We start from the raw sequence: 22,356 nt of genomic DNA, 5'->3' as shown, positions 1-22,356 counted from the left end.
GACAAAAACTTTGAGAAACACAGATCTTTTGTTGTAACACAGTCCCAAGGTGAGGTTAGTAAGTTTTATGTTCCATATTGTTTTTAATTATTTTTGTTACTGTGTGCAAACTATTATTATATTCTTTGTTTTAACTAATATTCTTCTAAATAAGGAAAAATATTTAAGCTGTTTACTTCATTATTTCTTTTGATAAAACATTTTTGTTTGGTTTTTATTTAAAAGCTTTAGTTTATTTACCATTTTTTTAATATTCGTATATCCCACTTTTCATCAAATTGATTTTTAACCCAACACTTGCAACTTTTTAGTGTTCACTTTTCACAATTTTTGCAAATGCTCTTAAACTTTTTTTGCATTGAACATGTTATCAAGCACGTAAAAAGGTAAGTAAAATAAATAAATTAGTGGTTCCCCAATTGATTCTGCTTTACATAACATTTTTAGTGTTCCAAAGCAGACAAAAATCTCCAAGTTTATTCTATCTAACACATTCTTTCTCTTCATGTGTTTCCATTTTTGCAAAAAGACAAAAATTATTTCCTGAGCTTTAGAATACCACAACTGTTAAGCCTCACCTTTTTCCCCATATTGACAGTTAGGGTGAGATGATGGTTGAATCAATAATATTAATAGAAATGTGCTTCTGGAAAAATAAGGATTTCGGTATTTCTTCCTAATCGCGAGAAATCCACGGCCCAGAAGTTTTAAAAAATCATCGATTACATTTATGCATAAAAACTTTTGTATATTTTATTTAGAAATATTAGAACTAGAATTTATGCTTGACCTATTTTTCATTTGTAAATATTTTTTCTGGTAGAATAATAAATGTGATTACAGATAAAAATAAACTTATACATAATTATTTATTTAAGTTATGCTACATGTAATTTACTTAGAATTTCATGTTTTGAAAATTGCAGTCGCTTAAATTTATAAAGACATTATTTTTAGAAATGTGTCAATGATTTTATTCAAGAAATTTTCAGGATTTTTGAGTTGGGCTCGCGATCACCACTGATATACTTCTGATTGTCTGTCTATAACTTCTGGTTGATCCGGATTCAAAAATATTAGGAAATATTGACATTCATTATTTCATTAGTTTGTACGTTGCAGTGCGTCTACCACTACAAAAATACAATTCCAATTCACTAATATATAAGTATGTTAACGTGATTCTATGGTGGGGTACATTTTCATAGATAAAGGTTGACATTGTCGACAATTCCTCTCCTCACTTTGGTGACCTTTGGACGCGATGAGAACATGTCGACTTTGGCAGAAACTTCCACTTTGATTTGAACACGCCTACTTTTATGGATTCCTCATTAAACAGTTGACTTGCCACTTGTGACTGCGACATTAATCACCTCCTCACGTCGTTGCTACTCAGTCTCGACCACACATAACGTTGGCCTGAAGTGCTGATGGCAACACATGAGTGACCTCGATCGTGAACTTAATACAGCTCTCACGATCAACACACAAAAGTATGGTGATCTTAATACAGCTCTCCCAACTTCTCACAAAACAGCAATGAATCTATTAGTTGTATCTATTCATTGAATTCTATCACAGATAAAATTCCGGTGGGGGTGTACTGTAGTGTATCTACCACTACAAAAAATACAATTTCAATTCACTAATATATGACATGTTAACTCTATACTATGTTGGGGTACCTTTTCAAAATGAAAGTTGGGATTATCGATAACTACTATCCCCACATTTTTTTTATTTAAAATTCTTAGTTTATTTACCATTTTCATAATATTAATTTTCATAATAATAAATTCCTAATTATTTACATACAACTCCTGTTTATACTTGATTCAAGATGTTAGATTAGGAAATATCGACATCCATTACTTGCTATTTCTTATGATAGTTTTTAATTTTTTTTCATTTAAAGGTTTCTACTTTATTTACTGATTTCATAACTTGAATATACTGTAAATTCTTGGGATCCTACCAGGGAATTTGTGGAGTCAAAGTTGATTTTCCTGAAAAAAATCTAAATCTAGAATAGGAGATTCCTCAAGCTTTAGGAATCTAGTTTCCGAAGAAACAGGGATTTACCGCTAAACAAAAGATAAGACATTTAAAAGAGGGTTGAGTTTCAGATTTAACCAATCATCAACGGGTTTTAGTGTGTAGTGCGTGGCCAGAAGGAATAGATTCTAATACAAAATACAGAGTGTAAATATTGATCAATTCTGATATTTTCCAGATTTTTTTTAACAGAAATTTGAAAGCGCAATAATGAAATTCATTTGTGAAAGTAATATTTGTTTCAGAAATATAATTATTTTAATTTGTCTTTATATTAATATATCATGAAGATTAATTTTACATTAATTACCGAATTTATTTAAATGTAAAACGTATTCTATTTTTTATGTTGGAAAACAAAATATTAAAGACTGCTAAAGCATACTATGTGTTTTTAAATGATGATGATATGATTCAATTTAATTTAATACTTGTGGCTTCCAAAATTTTATGCTTACTCTTTGTTGTGTGTTATAACTCATCCATAAAATATGATTAATCAAGAAGCCAATGATACATACAAGTGTATTTAAAGAAAAAAGTTTCGGTTGAAATTGTTATTTTTTTTCTTCAGTAGAAAATCAGTTTGAATTTAATTTGATATTGGTGTTATTTTTGTTACATTATGTACACAAAACTAAAAATATTCCAATGTAAACTTCAAATTGAACTATAAAAATTTTGATATGATTTTAATATTCTTTGTTAGAAATAATATTCTCTGTTAGAAGTTGTATTTAATTTGAATTAAGCTGTTTTTATACTAGGAATGTGACGTGAGGAATAATAAGATAGATTTAATTTTATTTTCACATCTAATAAATTAAATGTTAAGAAATAAAGTATATTTAAATTAATAACAAACAATATTTCTACAGCCAATGAATAATATTTAAATGTACTAAAATACTAAAGCTTTCATAAAATTCAAAATTTAGCATACAGTTACAGAAACTTTTAAATATTTTTGAGAATACCATTTATAGTTGCAACTTATTTTTAGTTTTTTTGATTACACAATTGATGGTTTCTACATCAGTCTGTTATAAATCAATTTTACTTAGGGAATATTTTTATTAAAAAAATTTCTATCTATTTATATATTTTTTTCTATGTTTTATGTATTTTTTTCTTAAAAATATCTATATTTTATAATATATTTCTTCTATTTTTTAATGGATTTTGAGACCCTACCCTTTGCTCGCACCGATTCACAGTCATAATTCTTTTTATTTGCTTAAAAGTCAGTGTATCTTATTACTTTTCATTATCAAGGGAAAAAAATCATCTTTGTTTATAAAATATATAGTTATAGCAATGATATGTATTAATATAATGATATCTCAATCGTAACAATCAGCTGCATTTGAAAATTTCAAGTGTACTAGTAAAAAATATTTAATCTTAATAATGCTAAATGTGCAACACAATCAAAAACAGGAAAATATAAGTTATTTTACTTATTAACATTATGCAATGATAACCTTCAGTTCAAAAACTTCAGTTCGAATTGAAAAATTTTTTTTATGTCTCTTGAATCTTTAATATTTTTAAAAATTTTAATATTAAACGTTAAGATTTATTTCTGGCAACATCTAACCTTAGTTTTTTTTATTTATTCAATTTTTTTCGTTTATGATATCAAGCACGGTGGAAGCTATAAACTGAAGTTCTTGAAAAAGATAAATATATTTTTTACAACAATGAATAAATAATTGTTAATAAAAAATTAAAAACTGAAGAAAAAAACTCTCAAAAAGAAAATATTTTTTGAAAAAAAATATCCATTTATTTCAAATTTAAATATAATGTTACTTTTATGATAAAGACACTTTACAAATAACTTAAAAATAAAACGAGTCTCAAGGAAAAGTGAGTTTAGATTTATTAAGATTCACTCTAAAACTAATGAAGTCTTTTAATTAATAAATTTTAAACAATATTAAACTTAAAAATCCATCTATTATAAGTTTAGTTCAAATTTAAGGTTCAATAATATCTTAAATAAAATTTTTACTTTTTGTTCAATTAACTCTAAATTTTAATTAATAGTAATTTTTTTGACAACTTAATAATATAAATATGTTTTAAATAAATTATTTTTGTCTTCTAATTTAGATAATGAATTTAGATCCCATTTACCTCCTTTTTTGATCTGTTGGAGCAATATAGTCATAAACCCAAAATTGGGTCGACTGTTCAACGGTTCTGTTCGACTGTTCAGTTATAAATGAAATTATAAATATGTAATAGTTTATAAAATCTTCTTTAGATTAAGATTTATATACATATTTTTTTATTTTTCTAAATTTATGTGCTTATATTATTTCCAATTTTGAATTCCTCTTCTCGATTTACATGATTATGCATGATGTATCAAAACATTACTCATAGCCTAAAAAATGTTGCTAGTAAAACATCAGTTATTTTATTTCTCCAATGTTGATAGATATGTAAATAATTTTAAATACATATTTTGTCATTATAAAATTGTTGTTGCCATTCAATGGAGTAACAATGTAAATTTTTCATCAAGATAAGTATAACAATTAATAAGTGTAAAATTTATGTTGGTATTTCATAATCATAATTGAAAGCATAATCCAAACCAATTGGATTAAATTGGATTGGCCTGGCTTTTTTCTAAAAAAAAACTCTTTTTCCTTCATAAATTTTTTATTACTTATGTATTTTTACTCTGGAGGGAACTAAATTAAGAAAATATGAAAAATTCCTGTAACTTTTTGTTCTTTTTATTTCAAGTTTAATTGATTCGGTGAATCACTATTAATTTAAATGGTGATGAATAAATATTCACATATCATTGCATTATTTACATATCATTGCAAAAGCAAAAATATCTATATGAAGTATTAATGTGAAAAAGTTAAGGTTAAGTAATGATAATTGTAAATGCTTAAAATAAAATAAATCATCTCCAACTCCATGTTTTGATAATTTTTATAAGTAGCTTAATAAAGTAATTTATTGAATAAGTTGAGATAAAACCTTGGAAAAAGTTTTCCTCCATCTTTTTTTTAAAGATTTATAAACATTGCTATAATTAAAAGAACTACAGGGAATGAGGCAATTTTTTGAATTTTACACTTTATTTTTCCTTTTTTTTTTAAANACTGTGTGTTTTTAAATGATGATGATATGATTCAATCTAATTTAATACTTGTGGCTTCCAAAATTTTATGCTTACTCTTTGTTTTGTGTTATAACTCATCCATAAAATATGATTAATCAAGAAGCCAATGATACATACGAGTGTATTTAAAGAAAACCGTTTCGGTTGAATGTGTTATTTTTTTTCTTCAGTAGAAAATCAGTTTGAATTTAATTTGATATTGGTTTTAATTTTGTTACATTATGTGTACAAAACTAAAAAATATTCCAATGTAAACTTCAAGTTGAACTATAAAAATTTGATATGATTTTAATATTCTCTGTTAGAAATAATATTCTCTGTTAGAAGTTGTATTTAATTTGAATTAAGCTGTTTTTATACTAGGAATGTGACGTGAAGAATAATAAGATAGATTTAATTTTATTTTTACATCTAATAAATTAAATGTTAAGAAATAAAGTATATTTAAATTAATAACAAACAATATTTCTACAGCTAATAAGTAATATTTAAATGTACTAAAATGCTGAAGATTTCATGAAATTCAAAATTTAGCATACAGTTACATAAGCTTTTAAATATTTTTAAGAATACCATTTATAGTTGCAACTTATTTTTAGTTTCTTTGATTACACAATTGATGGTTTCTGCATCAGTCTGTTATAAATCAATTTTACTTAGGGAATATTTTTTTTAAAAAAAATTTCTATCTATTTATATATTTTTTTCTGTGTTTTACATATTTTTTTCTTAAAAATTTATATATTTTATAATTTATTTCTTCTATTTTTTAATGGATTTTGAGACCCTACCCTTTGCTCGCACCGATTCACAGTCATAATTCTTTTTCTTTGCTTAATAGTCAGTGTATCTTATTACTTTTCATTATCAAGGGAAAAAAGATCATCTTTGTTTATAAAATATATAGTTATTGCAATGATATGTATTAATATAATGATATCTCAATTGTAACAATTAGCTGCATTTGAAAATTTCAACTGTACTAGTGAAAAATATTTAATCTTAATAATGCTAAATGTGCAACACAATCAAAAACAGGAAAATATAAGTTATTTTACTTATTAACATTATGTAATGATAACCTTCAGTTTGAATTGAAAAAAAAAATTTATGTCTCTTGAATCTTTAATATTTTTAAAAATTTTAATATTAAACGTTAAGATTTATTTCTGGCAACATCTAACCTTAGTTTTTTTATTTATTCAATTTTTTTTCGTTTATGATATCAAGCACGGTGTAATCTATAAACTGAAGTTCTCGAAAAAGATAAATATATTTTTTGCAACTATGAATAAATAATTATTAATAAAAATAAAAACTGAAGAAAAAAAATCCCCAAAAAATATTTTTTTTAAAAAAATATCCATTTATTTCAAACTTAAATATAATGTTACTTTTATGATAAAGACACTTTACAAATAACTTAAAAATAAAACGAGTCTCAAGAAAAAGTGAGTCTAGATTTATTAAGATTCACTCTAAAACTAATGAAGTCTTTTATTTAATAAATTTTAAACGATATTAAACTTAAAAATCCATCGATTATAAGTTTAGTTCAAATTTAAGGTTCAATAATATCTTAAATAAAATTTTTACTTTTTGTTCAATTAACTCTAAATTTTAATTAATATTAATTTTTTTGGCGACTTAATAACATAAATTTGTTTTAGATAATTTATTTTTGTCTTCTAATTTAGATAATGAATTTAGATCCCGTTTACCTCCTTTTTTGATCTGTTGGAGCAATATCGCATAAAATTCACTTCACCAAACCATGGCTAAGCACCTAGTCCCTTTTTTCAGGTCTTCATCGTTTATTAAGTGTGGTAGGAATACTATGTAATTATGGCCTTGATCAGATAACGTGCTCAACGCCTGATCTGGTATCCTTCTCTCTAAACTTTTGCATCACAATCTACATGGCACTTTTAGCCACAATAGATTTAACGTGAACCTTACTGTGTATTTACACTGATTGTTTAGGCGACTTCTAAAATTGAATTTATAACTCGCAAGTTCGCAAGTGAAGTGAGCAGCCAACGGCGCTACCACCATCGCCTTCAATTTAATATGCAATAGAGTCACGATAGCTGGTCGATACGAATTCCTCACCAGGCTTTCACCGACCACAGTGCTGAAGGAAAATATCCTCAGTGGTAGAGGGATCATAGGTTACAGTTTCTTTGCCGTCAGGCTAACCGTGGGAGGTTCTCGAGCTCTTCTTCTTCATGTAACGCAAATGTGGTTTAGTTCCATCAAAAAGTCCTCCGCGTAGGCAAATGTCTCTCAATACTTGATGAAGGATTTCTCTTGTCTTCTGGATTGGGTTCAAAATTACAAGGCTACGGAGTTGAACATCGGAAGTTGTAAACCCAAAAATTGGGTCGGCTATTCAAAGACGGTTATAAAATAAAACATGCCAATAACATAAAATGTGTATTAAAAAGTTTATGGAGTCACATTAACTCAACTGTATGTAATTAGAAAAATTATTTGTATGTTATTTTAATAATTTTTGTATGTTATTGTAATAATTTGTATGTTATTTTAATAATTTATTTGGTTCCTTTGATCTTTTTATTACATCGCTGATTATTCGCAGCTTTCAATTCCTTATTGTTTCTTTCATTTTTCCAAAGGATTTGATTAACAGCCTGCTCTACTTCAGATTGTTTATGCTAATGTGATAGATACACAACTTACTGCTTTTTTTAGCTTTCTTTAATATTTTTTTAATGTTTTTAAGATTTTGTATAAAAATTTTAGTTTTAAAATTTCACAAAAAACATGGAGATTTCTTGGTATTTATGTCAGAGTCAATAGATGGATATTTAGGTATCAAAGAAATATAAGTGAAATTCGATTTTGCTAACATTAAATATTTTAGTCATCTGTATATCCAAAATAATTATTTCCCTCACAATAAAAAGAGATATTAAAAGTTACGTACAAAGCAGTTAAATACTACAATTCCAAAGGACAGTTGTGAAGTGCAGCAGAAATTCCATAAAAATAATTGAAACCAATAGAAAATTTAAAAGAAGAAAACAATGAAAATTACGAAATTGATGAAAAATATAAAAATGTCATTTTTATATTTTTAATTGTTTTCTTTTAAATTTTCTATTTGTTTCTTATTCCCTTTTGGTCTTCACCCAATTTTGACAATTTAGTTTTGTAAAAAAGAGTTTGATCTATAATACTATCTTTCCTTAAAAGATTATTCATTTTACCTCTTATGTTATAAACATATAGCTAATGGTGATTTTACTTTTTATCTTTTACTTCTTTGAAGCTTCTTTAATCGACTTAAATTATAATCTTGAAATTACGGTATTTTCTAGTTATATTGCATTTTTTAGATATCCTGTCTTTTAGGTGATGATAATATGTAATGGTATATATACGTTTGAAAATGTTAATGATTATTAAATTTTTTTCAGGTCAAAGCATTAACTTATTATTCCACGACTAGTGCATCATTTGTGCCATTTAGACTGCTTTCGATTGTTGAAGATCTGGATAAAAACAGGTGACTTTCCTTTTTTTAACTGCTGAGTATTATTAAATTAGTTATTTAAAGAAGTTTTTTTTTTTTAATATCAGTTTTTATAATAATTTTAATTTAAAATTCTGTTTGTAATAACTTTGTTTTTTTTATAATAATTATAATCTAAACTGGTTATTCATTTTAAATCCAAAAAAAGAACATGCATTTTGTAGCTATTTTTGTTTTTGCAAGTTAAATTTTTTATTAGCTTGTATTAACTATTAATTTTTTATTAATTTGCAAGCTAACTTTAGAAACTTCAGGCTATTTTAAAGCTTAGCAAATATGCCAATTTTAGCATAATTTACAATGCATGTCAATTTGTTTTAAAAATTTATTTTAATGCTCAATATTATAGATGTGAGAATAGTCTAATCACTGAGTTTGATATTTTTCTTAATACAACTATGCTGAATATAAATTGATTTTATGATCTTTTAATTCTTTTTCATATTATTCTGTAACTACTACTATATTGCAACGCAATACAAAAAAGCTAGCTGTTTTTTTTTCGAAAATTAAATGAAGTAAAATAAGGATTTTTTTAAAGAAATATTTATAAAAATAGCTGTATTTTTTATTAATGTATTTTACTTGCAATAGGTAGGGTAAATAATTTATTATTGATAATTCTTCTAATAAGTGATTTATATGTATAAAAAAATGACTGCCTTGTTTCCAAATCCTTCTAAATATTTAAAGTAGCCAAATCAAATCTCATAAAATTCGAGATCAAATATTCCTGAAAACATTTATATAACATCCAAAATAGACAACTATACACGCCAATAACTTGACAGTTAACTCACTGAGTAAAATATTATTTATTTTATTAGTGGCAGGTAAGTTTTTACCTTACAAAAAATGAAATAAGTAGGAACAAGCAAAATACAATTGTATTTTTCAGAAGCTTTTCCTCAACTCAGGGTTACAAGTTACAAATTTTGACTCGAAATTTTGAACTCAGTCCAGAAGACAAGGGGACTTCAGGATCAAGTATTGTGACAAATTTGTCTTAGTGGAGGACTTTCTGGTGGAACTAACCCGCACTTGCGTTACATGGAGAGGAAAACCTCGAATATCTCCCACTGTTAGCTTGACGGCAAGGGCCCCCATGATCCGTCTACCACTGAGGATATTTTACGTCAGCACCGTGGTCAGTGCAAGCCGGATGCGGAATTTGTATCGACTAGCCATCGCTGGGATTTGTGCCCGGTTCACCTCATTGGAGGGCAGGGAATATGATCCCTATAGTTTGATTAGAAGAGCAGTATTGAGTTGAGACCCCATAATGTTAATTCTATGTTTTACGTATGTCACATGCATGCATTGTTTGCCATATATCGAGAATTTATGAAGTAAACTGAAAATTTTTTGCGCACAATTATAAATTTCGTTTATCTAAAGATAATTCTATGTTAAAAATAGCTTTTAATAAATAATACATTTTTTATTTTGCTTTAATAATAGTAATAATTTCGATCTTTAAGGGATACCATTTTTTTCATCATTTTGAACAATATAATTTTACAATGCAAAATGAAACATGAAACCAACATGAACAAAATTAAAAGGTATACCTTACAATTTAAAATTTCCTGACTGTTAATAACTAAAATAAAAAATAATAATTATTTACTAAAAATTATTTTTTTTGTATCTTTGGACAAAAGAATTTTATCGTGTACAATTTTTTTTTAATTTACTTAAAAATTTCTCTAGACACTGCGAAATATGCATAAAGTAGATTAATAAGGGCTTCAAACTGTGTACCGTTCTCTTGGCCAAACAATCAGGACAATATTTTTCCAAATTGCGGCTAATCCCTATATTTTGGGAGTTGGATATCCGATTCCGTTGTTTATTGAGAAAAATTACTTTTTTCTCTCTTGTCTGATTTCCTTATTTAAAATATTGTCTGTACTAGTTAGTTCCCCCACAAACCATTAAAATTGAGTAAGTAAAAATCCGATGATAAGATCAAAAGTTATTAAGAGTGGCGCTATTTTTCTTTGGTCACTGTTCCTACGCTTTATTTTTTGCAATTCTCTTGAATTAAAAAAAAGCACTTCTTGACAGTTTTTTTCAAAAGGATAAATTCACTCTTAGTGTATTTCGAGAAAAGACAACAAAAAAATATTCATACACAAAAATCAGGACACGCTGAATTCTAACTTTATCTCAAAAAAGTAGGCGAATTCTAATAAGTCTAAAAGTTCAAGCAAGTTATAACCCATTTATGATCTGGAATTCAACCTCCTTTTCCCTGCCAACTGGTTGAATCATTCGCACTGGGATAGAGCGTTCGCCTTCCAGTGTGGTAACCCGGGTTCGAATCCCAGTCGATACGAATTCCGCATCTCACTTGCACCGACCACATCGATGACGAGAAATATCCTCAGTGGTAGACGGATCATGGGTTTGAGTCCCCTTGCTTCAGACTGACCGTTGGAGGTTCTCGTGGTCTTCCTCTCTATGTAACGCAAATGCGGGTTAGTTCCATCAAAACATCCTTCACGAAGGCAAATTTCTCCCAATACTTGATCCAGGACTTCCCTTATCTTCTGGGTCGGGTTCAAAATTGCAAGGCTACGGAGTTGAAGATTAGTAGCAGAAACCCTTAATTGGGTTGGCTGCTTAACGAATGTTATAAAATCATTTCGGACTGGCCATAGACCTGAAAAAGCACAATGGACCTCAACCAAAGCCTTCCTTAAGAGTGGGGTCCTTTGACTCCCTGCTCTTTAGAACAACAAAAAAGAACCATTTTAAGTACTCAATATAGTTCTAAAACGTATTTTATCATAATTTGTTTTTTCTTTGACGTTATGAGTATAATATTTAAAATATTATTTAAGAAATGAAATATTTATTTAGAATTTTACTTAATAACGAAGTTGGAAGCTACATTAATGTGTCACTATTTTTATTTAAATAAACGTAGGGAATTTCATCTTCAGCCTAACGCGCGTGCATGAAATTTTGAGTTAACAATCATTTGAGTGTACAAACCGGGACCTCACGTACAAAAGTTTGAAACCAAATTTAGTAAATATCAGTAGAAATCAAAACATTAAATTATTTTGCAGTTCTTCCTCCTTTTCTTACAATTCAAAACTTTCCTTCCTTTTTGGTCAATGCCAACGTTATTAACGCTTTTTCAAAAAAGAGGGAAAAAGGATAATGAAACTGGGAAGCTGTCACTGTGTTTCTTGAAATTCAGGTCCCCCTAGATTAATTCAGTATCTGATCAGATCAAGTTCCTAAACTGTTTAGGTTGAACTTGCATTGTTTTATTAATATAATTGAACTTTCTCACACAAAGTGCGAAGTTATTTTGAAGATAAAATGCATCGAATATGTTCAGGGTTCCACAGATTTCCTGGCATTAATTAAGTCACCTGTACAGCTAAAAATTATATTTTAGTTGAAAACAGTTTTTAAGCTGTTTTCATTTAAGACTGTAGGCAATGTAGATTTAAACTCATAACAATATATGCGTTACTGTGAATGTCTGAAATTGGTGGTCGTTGTCTTCCACTGGTGAATGTTGACAATCACATAGTCTAGCATGATGCGTAGTGTTTTTTAAAAGTGATTAAATGTGCTTATTTTTGATTTTCGTTTTTAAAAAGCCCTTAAAGGTGCTTTTTTCATGGGGTTAATTTTAAAGTGCTTAATTTTTTCCTTTTCGAAAATGAGATTTTTTCTTTTACCCTGTCGATTTTCGGTGCGTATTATGCAAAAGCGTGGTTTTCACTTTATTCCATTCAACGTTTTCATAATTCATTCATCCACAATCCATTTCGGCGTACCATCGGCCCGCAACGTATGATAGCACCCCAATCATGTTACATGTTTGATGAAATACTTGGAAATCTGCATGTGCATCTGCTGGGCTGAGTCCGTTGAAATTCTCGTACTATTATGTGCAACTCTGCTGCAATTTGCAACATATTCTCAATTTCAATCTTCATTTTCCTCTCTATGAAATTGAACCAAAAAATCTTTTTATCGTGGCTAATGTGATCAGGAAAAGAATTCTTTGTCAGAAACTAGTTATTTTATCTTGATCATGGAAGCATTTGAAACTTATTTTGCATTTTGTTAATGTACATAGTGCTTAAAAATATTTTCTTACTGCTTAAAAAATACTTAAAAGGGCCTTATTTTTTGTTGCGACCTTTTGGTACGCACCCTGTCTAGTTAAATGCCACTACCCGGTATACATTTGTCCGGTAAACCCTACATTCAATGTTTTTTTATTCTTCAGTGTCGCGGTCCGATATACATTTACCCGATATACCCTACACTGATGTTTTTTTAAGGTTCTGTGTCACTGTTCCATAAGGTTCAGTGTCATTGTTCATTTCACCAGTACTCCTAACACTGATGTTTCTCCTAATCGAACCTTAGATGATATTAAAATATAATATAATAATATCAGCAAGAATAAATTAATATAAAATTAGATGTAACAAATATTTCGGACATTCACCAAAGTGATAAAGTGATTCTTGACGGTAACAACTTGATTTCGATGATTTTTCATTCATGGTAACAACTACATTTCGAAAATAGTTTCTAAAAAAAGTAGTTGCAGTTAACTACATTTTATTTTATAACCATCGTTGAACAGCTGACCCGATTTTTGTATTTACTATTACTAATGTTCAACTGCGTAACCTTGTAATTTTTTAATCCAATCCAGAAGACAAGGGAACTTCTGTATCAAGAATTGGGAGAAATTTGCTTTCGTGGAGGACTTTTTGATGGAACTAACCTTCATTTGCGTTACATGGAGAGGAAGACCACGAGAACCTTCCGATGTTTGCCTTACTGCAAGGGGACTCTAACCCATGATTTGTCTACCACTGAGGTAAGTTGACATTTGACGGTGGAAGTTCACATTTTCTTCATTTTGGTCACTAACAGTAATATATGCATTTCAAAATTTTTTGCTGATTCGGAAGATCCTTTGTTTTATTGCCCTATAAATTTGTTTAAAAAATTTCTTTCACGCATCAGTTTTCAAAAGTTGAAATTCATCACTCAGTCAAAAATTTATGAACTATATTTCTGTTTGTTCTGTTGTATACTTTTAATTTCGGTCACTCACAGTAATAGTATATGCATTTCAAATTTTCTCGCTGATTCGAAAGATAATTTGATTTATTTACCAATAAATGTTAATGTGAACAAGTTAAAGTTAAGTAATGATAATTCTAAATGCTTAAAATAAAATAAATCATCTCCAATTCCATGTTTTGATAATTTTTATAAGTAGCTTAATAAAGTAATTTATTGAATAAGTTGAGATAAAAACTTGGAAAATTTTTTCCTCCATCTTTTTTTTAAAGATACATAAAACATTGCTATAATTAAAAGAACTACCGGGAATGAGGCAATTTTTTGAATTTTACATTTTATTTTTCCTTTTTTTTAAATTTTTTTTTCTGTATTCATTTATTTTTCAATCATATTTTTTAATATTAGCAGAAAAAGTTTAACAAAAATATTGATAACTCATTGAAGCTATTTTCATTTAATATTATTTTATTTAATAATGTATTATATTACTAAGCATATTGTTTTCCTTAAAACTCTATGTAATATTAAAATAAATAATGAAAGTCTTTTATTCTTTATTTATTAATAAATAATTTATATGCATGTGTTACTATTTTATGTATATGTATTAATACATCTAATTTATAATTTTATACTTTTAAACAAATTGTCTAAATACTTCATTTAATTTATATTGATTCAAATGGATGAAAAAGAAACAAAAATGTTTATATCAAGCTGAGATTATTACATTTTACAGCCGTAATACTGACGTAATCTTGAATTTTCATTTGCTGTTTAAGTGGTGTTGTAAAGTAATATGTAAGCATATTTAAAATCTCAAGTTACTATTTTTTTAAATCACGATAACTGAACAACGGTGCATATTTTTGAATTGTTAATCAAAAATTAAACTGAAATGTAAAAGAAATATTTTTAAAAAAAATCATTGTTTATAGAAAGCACAGGTTTTGAAAATGAATAACCTGATTTTAGCTATTTGTTAATGAGATTACTACTATCCAGTTGTGCATATTATTATTCTTTTTTTATGAACATTTAATTTTGCTTATTTTTGATTTGGTGAATGGATTTTTTTGGGGGGGGGCAGGAAAAATAATGTGTTGCATTTTTATTGTTACCTTTTAGATACTAATTTAGCAAGTTTGATAATTTTTCTTAAATGGTATTGCAAGTATTAATGCCAGTTTCACATTATCATCCTGTTCAACTAATTCTGCTCACTATTCTTTGTTCTTTTAACTGCGATTTATTGTCCCCTTGGGATTTATTATAGCCACACAAAATACTAAATCAAATTTCAAAAAGGTTTCCTACTTTATAAAAATTTCATTAATTTACGATAAAAATATATTTTATTAATGTTAATAATTGTGGTTGTCTATTTATGTTTTCACTTTACTGTTATTTCTTGAAAGGATAGTGGTGTTATCAAAGCAACTTCAACCGAGCAAGTCCGCCATTCAGTTTATAGCGATATAGTTTTTACAAAGATAAACTTTAAGTCTGAAGTGAAAAAACAAGGGCTTGTAAGTTCTATTTTTCAATTCCTAGTGCACTTTAGCATCCAAATAGAGTCTCGGTGCTGCCATCTAGTGTGGCAGAAACTAGACGTCCAAATTAACATGACCAACGGTATCTAACCCATTGTGGTGGTCCTGAAAGAGTGGATACCACTTCTGGAGAACGCACTAGGTCTGCTTATCGGCAAGACCGATTGTGCAGCTCATTGGAAATAAAATAAAAAGTTCTATTTTTCCAATTAATTCCTACTATTAGTTCACACTCTTCCTATTATCTTGTTCAAATTTTCAATCGTTCGTAAAATACTTTTTATTCATCCATTCAAGGTCAAATATTTGTAGTGGATGACGCTTGATGTTAATATAATTTTTTTTTAAATATTAATTCATTCATTAAATTTAATTAATTAATTTAAATTTTATATGGAAGAAAAAACTGAAATTGTTTATTAAAAAGTAACTAAAATAAAATTTTTCTTTTAAGACCTAAGTAGGAATTTAATTTTTTTTTTCTATATTACTTGTTTTTTCACCTTTTTGTATTGAGGCATATTTTTTTTGCTATTGATTTCATGTCTCTTTCTACTAAAAAGTTTAAAGTGTTCATTTATTAATTTTTGTTGATGATTCCAGTTTTGTAATGTAATTTCTATAAATTAGGAACAAATATTCTGTAAATTAAATAAGTTTTATTAAGGGCTCAATTCCTTTCAATTTCTTAATTTCCCTAACAAAAGAAAGTGTCTTTAAATGTCGTTAATTATTAAACATTTCAATTAATGTCCTGAAGTCCCGGATAGCCTGGTTTGTAGCACAGTGTGCCCATGTCCAAGAGTGCGTGGGCTCGATCCCCATTGACCAAAGACTGCGTAGTAAATGGCGACTGATGCACGTTAAATCTGTCAAGTCGCAAAGTCCTCCATGTTCCCATAACAAATCAATACCTCTGGAGGTTTTCCAAAAGGTATTAAATCCAGGAATTTCGTTGTCTTCTGAATTGGTTTAAAATTACAAGGCTAAGGAGTTAAATATTAGTAATCGTAAACCCAAAATTTGGTCGGCAGCTCAACGACGGATAAAATAAAATAAAACATAAATGTCCTGAAATGTTTGTATGTTCCAAATTTTTGTTAAAGTTAAAAGCAAGAATAAATATTATTTATCTAAAAAATTTAGTTATATGAAAACAATGTATGTAACAAAATAAATGCTTAAGTTTTCATAGCGTGTTAAGCATGGTATTATTCTACTTCCATAGAGACAACCCTTAGCTTGATGGTATAGAACAGGGGTGGCAGTGCTCCTTGATAGTCGAGCCATTTTTCAAAATTTGAAATTTTTCGCGAGCCGCAACTGAACACTTATTTAAAAGGTATGCAAAAAAGGTATTAAAATAATTATTTTTACAGAAATTATATTTATTGTAGGCATATAAATAAAAGTACAAAATATGTGTATTGAATTAAAATATTAAAAATTAAACACATTTATTTTACTTCTCTTGATAATTCTTTAAAATTTGGTGAATAATTGGTGACAGCACTTCTCAGTAATTCTTTAAGAGGCTGGTTAGGTAATACTGATGATTTGGATTTCACGAATTTTAAAGTGGAATAAAATGATTCACATAAGTACATTGTTCCGAATATTGAAATAATTCGACAAGCAGCCTTTTTTTATCGGTATGAATTTTGGAATTTGAGAATCATCTCTTAAAAGCCCAACAAGACTGATTTTTTTACCCAACATTGCCGGAGCTCCATCACTTGCAATGCTTACAAATTTATTAAGAAGCACATCAAAAGTTTTCATTATGGAATCTATTAAATTTTTAATATCATCACCTCAGCGACTCAAGCGGGTTGAAGTGCTAATAAATCTAATAATTCTTCTTTAACGACCAAGTCACGTTAAACAAAACGTATGAAAACTGCCAATTGCGGAAGTTCTGTGATATCTGTCGATTCGTCAAGGGCTAAGCTGAATGCAATATAGTTCTTCCGATCATGTTTTAAATTATATGCAAGAGCTGTATTAATCGCAGTTATGCGTCATTAAGCTGTGTGTCTCGAGAGGGGACTTTGCGAAACAACTTGGTGCACTGCTGCACTATTTGGATCTAAAACTTTAAGAACATCTTCCAAGTTTTTTGTTAATAAACTCTCCCTCTCAATACGGGCGTTTTGCATGAGCAATATTCCATTCAATAACAAAACAACCTTCAGCCACATTATTAGCTGTATCGCTAAAGGTCATCAAAATTGCTTATTTAAATTTCATTTTAAAGCTTCAAAGAGCAGCATGTACCTCGAGAGCCGCAGGTTGTCCCCCCCCCCTTGTACGCAACATTCCATGTGTGGGAAATATATAAAAAGCTACAAACTAAGGTAGACAACGTTAAAGAGCACAAAAATATTATTAAAAACAGACAGCTGTTTCGGATGCTCAAAGGGCAACCTTCATCAGTGCAACAGAAAACAAGCTTTTTTATATAAAAAGATCTTATCTCTATTTATCATTGCATTATTACATTGTATTATTTACATATCATTGCAAAAGCAAAAATATCTACATGAAGTATTNTATATATATAATATATGTAGAGTCGAAAAGTAAGTTAGTAAGTATATATCAAATTCTAAGCAATAGTTCAAGATCAAGTGTTAAGTTAGGAAGTTTTTTTCTTATTGAAATTGATAATTTGCTAAGAGTGAAATGTAAAATGTAAACTTATCAAGGTAGTCAGTTTATTAACATATTAAGTTATCATAGTTTGGTAAATAAAAGAAATAAAAATTCAAATTCTAATTTTTTCTTTCTTTTTTTTTTTTTAGTTTGATCAGGGAAAAAATTTTATTCCTAATCTGGCTGCAGGAAGACCATTAGTAAAATCTAGATCTCAGCTGATGGTATGTTTTGTTTTATGTATATTTCTATATTAGTTTCTTTATTAAATAAATGTAATTTATGTAATCTTTAAAAAAAGAAGCATCAGTTAATGCGTGATTTTTTATGCAAAACTACTTATTAAGTACAGTGCATCAAGTTCAAAAAAATACTTTAATAATTTTTGATGCAACTAAATAATAAATAATAGAACAAGAAATAATTTCACAAAATTATGATCTGTATGAGACTCTTTAGATAAACGAGTTTCGTGCAATTTTGTTTTATTTTCTAAAATAGTTCTTAAGACATATGCAAAAAGTAAAATTAACATTAAAGAACCAAACATTTGACTGGTTTCTATTGGGATTAGATTTAAGAGATGTCCTCCTTGAGTGTTAAGATAGAAAGGTTATTTGAAGACGTTTTCGTGACTGATTTTTCTGTTTAAAATATTGTCTATACAAATTTCTTTGCATAATTTAGACCGTTAATAATTCTAAAGTTATTAACATTTTATATTAGTAATGAAAATCTAATCATTAAGTCAAACATTTTTCAGCTGTTACTTTCTTTCTTTGACTCATTAAAACTTTTAGTATTGTAACTTTTGTTTTAGATTTGTTACATTTGCTTACAGTAAGTAAATAAGATTTTGAGTATTGAAAAGTATTTAGTTAAATTCTTCAAATTCATCATTTTCTAGTTATCTTCTGAATAATTTGTTTTATTTGTTTATACCAAGCATAATAAAGTAAGAAAAAATAATAGTAAAATAAGAATCTATTTCAGTTTGCTTGATAAATTTGTTTTCACATTTTATTAAAACTTTAAATTCTGCAGTAAACTATATTTTTTAGTCTTATCTTTTAGATTTGTAAAAAATGCAGTTTTATTGATATTTTTACTAAATCTGACAAATTTATAAGGTGTTATTGCACTGCTTCAGTCTATATCATGCAATATATATGACAGATTAAAACTTGAATCAAAATCGCTTTTTGAATTATTAATTAAAATTCCTTTACAAATATTTTATTAGGAAGACTTTGTAAAAACTTTTCACCCAACAAAACAGTAGGATGTGTAGTTATTGAATAATAAAAAATTCATGTACGTAAACTATTTGAAAATGAGTTATTGTTCTGTGAACTTTTTTTAAAAGATTATTCCACTTTAGTTGAAAACAAATTCAGAAAGCTCTAAATTTATAATGCAAGTAATATTAGTTCACTGTAATTTTCCTTGCATTTTGTTTTTCTAAAAACTTAAATTTCCTTTTTTTAATAAATCATGAACTCTTAAAACAGTTTTGGCATTTATAATTTGTTTTCAGCAGAAGGAAATGCTATTTTATTGTTAAAAAAATTTAACTAGAAAATTTTAATATTTTAACTGATACAAATAAAATACAACTAATTTCATGCAAAAATTAGAGAAACTAGTGGATATTAAACAATTTAAAGTATCGAAGAAAGTGCATACTGTATCAGTGAGTGATTTAAAAGCATTGCTTGTTTATTTATTTAGTTTTTTTCCTTAATTTTTTTCCAAAAAGTTAAATTTAACTGAATTTTTCATTTATAGAACTTGAAGAATGAAGTGTTTGTTGAAGTTATTGAGAAAATAGTGGTCCATATTTCTGAAGAGGTAATAAATTATTCGATATCAAAACATAGTCAGTTTAAAATTTTACAACATTATTTAGTTTATCCATTTTATATTAATTAGCATTAAAAAAATTTTATATGTTTCGCATTCTATGAAATGAAATGATTGTAGAAATAAGTGTTTTGCATAAAACATTTTTTTACTGCAAGGAATATTTGTGCATATTTTATTCTTTCATGTATGCATTAAAAAAATTTTTTTTATAAAGTGAAAGAAATTTATTTTAAAGCCCATTTGTTTTAGTAATATAAAAATGTATTATAAGAACTTTGAATATCGTTGCTTTAACAATCCCCCAAATGTCCTATTTTTTTTCTTCCTACAAATACTTTGTAGAAAGAAATATAGAAAGAATAGTGATATTTTTTTTCTACAATTATTTTTAAATGCAAGAAATATTCGTGCATATTTTATATTTTCATGTATGTGTTAAAATTGTTTTTTTTGTACAATGTGAAAGAAATTTGTTTTAAAGCACTTTTACTTTGGAAACATGAAATATTTTATTTCATAGGAGCTTCGAATATTGTTACAAATTTTGCTGCTTTAGCAACCCACCAATAGTCTTATTTTTCTTTCTACAATTTGTTTCCTTCTACATATACATTGCATAAAAAAAGAATAGTCATATTTTTCTTTCTAAAAATACTTTTTTTAATGCAAGGGATATTCGTGCAGATTTAATATTTTCATGTATGCATTAAAATTGTTTTTATTTGCAAAGTAAGAAATAATTATTTTAAAGTACGTTTACTTTGAAAACATAAAAATGTATTATTTTGTAAAATCTTTGAATATTGTTACAAGTTTTGCTGCTTTAGCAACCCCAAAAGTAGTCGTATTTTTATTTCTACAAAAAAAAACCTTGTTGGAAATTTTGTGGGCGTTAAACTGCATGAGACTTGCTGGAAACACTTTTTTATCAATATCTTTTTAATGAGCTAAAATAATCGCCAATTTAGGTTCAGTTGCTGTAAGCAAATAATTTGTTTTAATGGTTTTTGTACTAAAGATATAGTTGCTTCTCTGACTTAGAATTTTCTATGTCAATTTTTGAACTTAACACAGAATAATGTTTAAAAAAACATGCTTGAAATAAGTGTTTTGTTTAATGTGAAAAGCAAGTGTTTTAACGGGATATTCTGGTTAGCAGTGTACAGGACTCGTGTTCGTGAAAATGGGGTCTGGATGTGGCAGAAGTCAAATTCTTGGTTATAGATTGTGCCACTAGAAAACAAATGCAATCACACCCTAATGGCCTACAACAACAATAAGTGTTTTAAACGTAACTCTGATTTTCAAAAACAATTATTACCAAGCCAATTCCTACCCATTCTTTGTGAAACGGTGGCTCAATTTATAAAAGCATAGTTTATTTCTTAACTAAATATTCCTTGCATAATTGTTTTTTCCTTATGTATCTAAATTTATATTTAAGTACTGCTTATGGGTGTATACTTTTAAAATTATATTAAGAGAAGACCTATGAACTTATTACTTTTTTTTATTATAATGTTACCACGCTTAAAACCTTTTGTTTTGTTGAATTTGATATTTTTACAATTTTACGAATTGTTCCTTACCTGGAAATTTTCTGAATATCATTTCTTTGTTGCTTTTCCTATAAGTGCAATGCCATCATTTCTTAGATATTCATAAAACAATGTTGAGTTATTTCAAAATGTTTTGTTGTACTGAGGGATTGTTGAAATAAATTGAGGCTATATTCTTTTTAATTCAAAATTATTTTCTATTCAATTTATTGCTTTATTTTTCCTTTCTATGTATATTTTTTTTTGGAAAAATAACTATTTAAGTATTTTTTTTATTCAAACGATTGTGAATTACCAATGTAAATACCATCTGAAAAGCATTTTGAACTGATAAGTAAATTTTTTTGTAGTTATCCATTTTCCTTAAAAAAAATTTGAAAATCAGGATGTGCTTTTTAATATTGATATTTCTTTAAATTTATTTATCTCTAAACACAAAACTTTCAAGAATAAAGAAAGATTTGAAGATTATTGCTCAAGACTAAAGTGGCTAAGAATTATCAATCTAAATGACTGCAGCTCTTAGTCAATTCTTTGAGTGCTCTAATTAATAAAGTTTTGATATATTGCATATATTGTAAAGTTATATCTATACAATCGAACCTCTATTTAAAGATGACACTAAATCCTGATAATAAATTCGATACATGGAAAATTCCTTAAAAAGGAAATACCTTTTTAAAAGCTAACACAAAACAGGTTTTAAATTCATAAACACTAGACTTAATTAAATAGCAATTGATACACCTTTATCTTGTAAACTAGTATATACTGTTTATTTTATAAATTGTAAGCAGGAATAGAGGTAAACATTACAACAACTTCAACAAACAAACAACAGCATTACAACAACTAAACAAACAAACAACT

At 27.4% G+C, this 22,356-nt stretch overlaps 1 long non-coding RNA gene across 21 annotated transcripts in view; it reads left to right on the top strand.

The window, feature by feature from the left end:
• Positions 1–22,356, top strand: part of LOC107451974 (uncharacterized) — a 107,250-nt gene that overhangs the window by 13,337 nt on the left and 71,557 nt on the right. For 17 of the 21 annotated variants that reach the window (XR_011637103.1, XR_011637123.1, XR_011637126.1 and 14 more), the window contains exons 1-2: positions 18,195–18,285; positions 19,850–19,912. The exons of 3 other annotated variants lie outside the window; for them this stretch is intronic. This is a non-coding gene — a long non-coding RNA (uncharacterized lncRNA). Of the gene's footprint in view, positions 55–18,194; positions 18,286–19,849; positions 19,913–22,356 lie in introns of those variants that run through there. One more of the 21 variants, XR_011637200.1, reaches the window with a different exon arrangement.

The sequence above is a fragment of the Parasteatoda tepidariorum genome, chromosome 1, assembly GCF_043381705.1.
Source record: "Parasteatoda tepidariorum isolate YZ-2023 chromosome 1, CAS_Ptep_4.0, whole genome shotgun sequence".
Taxonomy (NCBI): Eukaryota; Metazoa; Arthropoda; class Arachnida; order Araneae; family Theridiidae; genus Parasteatoda; species Parasteatoda tepidariorum.
Note: the sequence above shows the minus strand (reverse complement) of the source record. Positions and strands in the feature narration are given on the sequence as shown.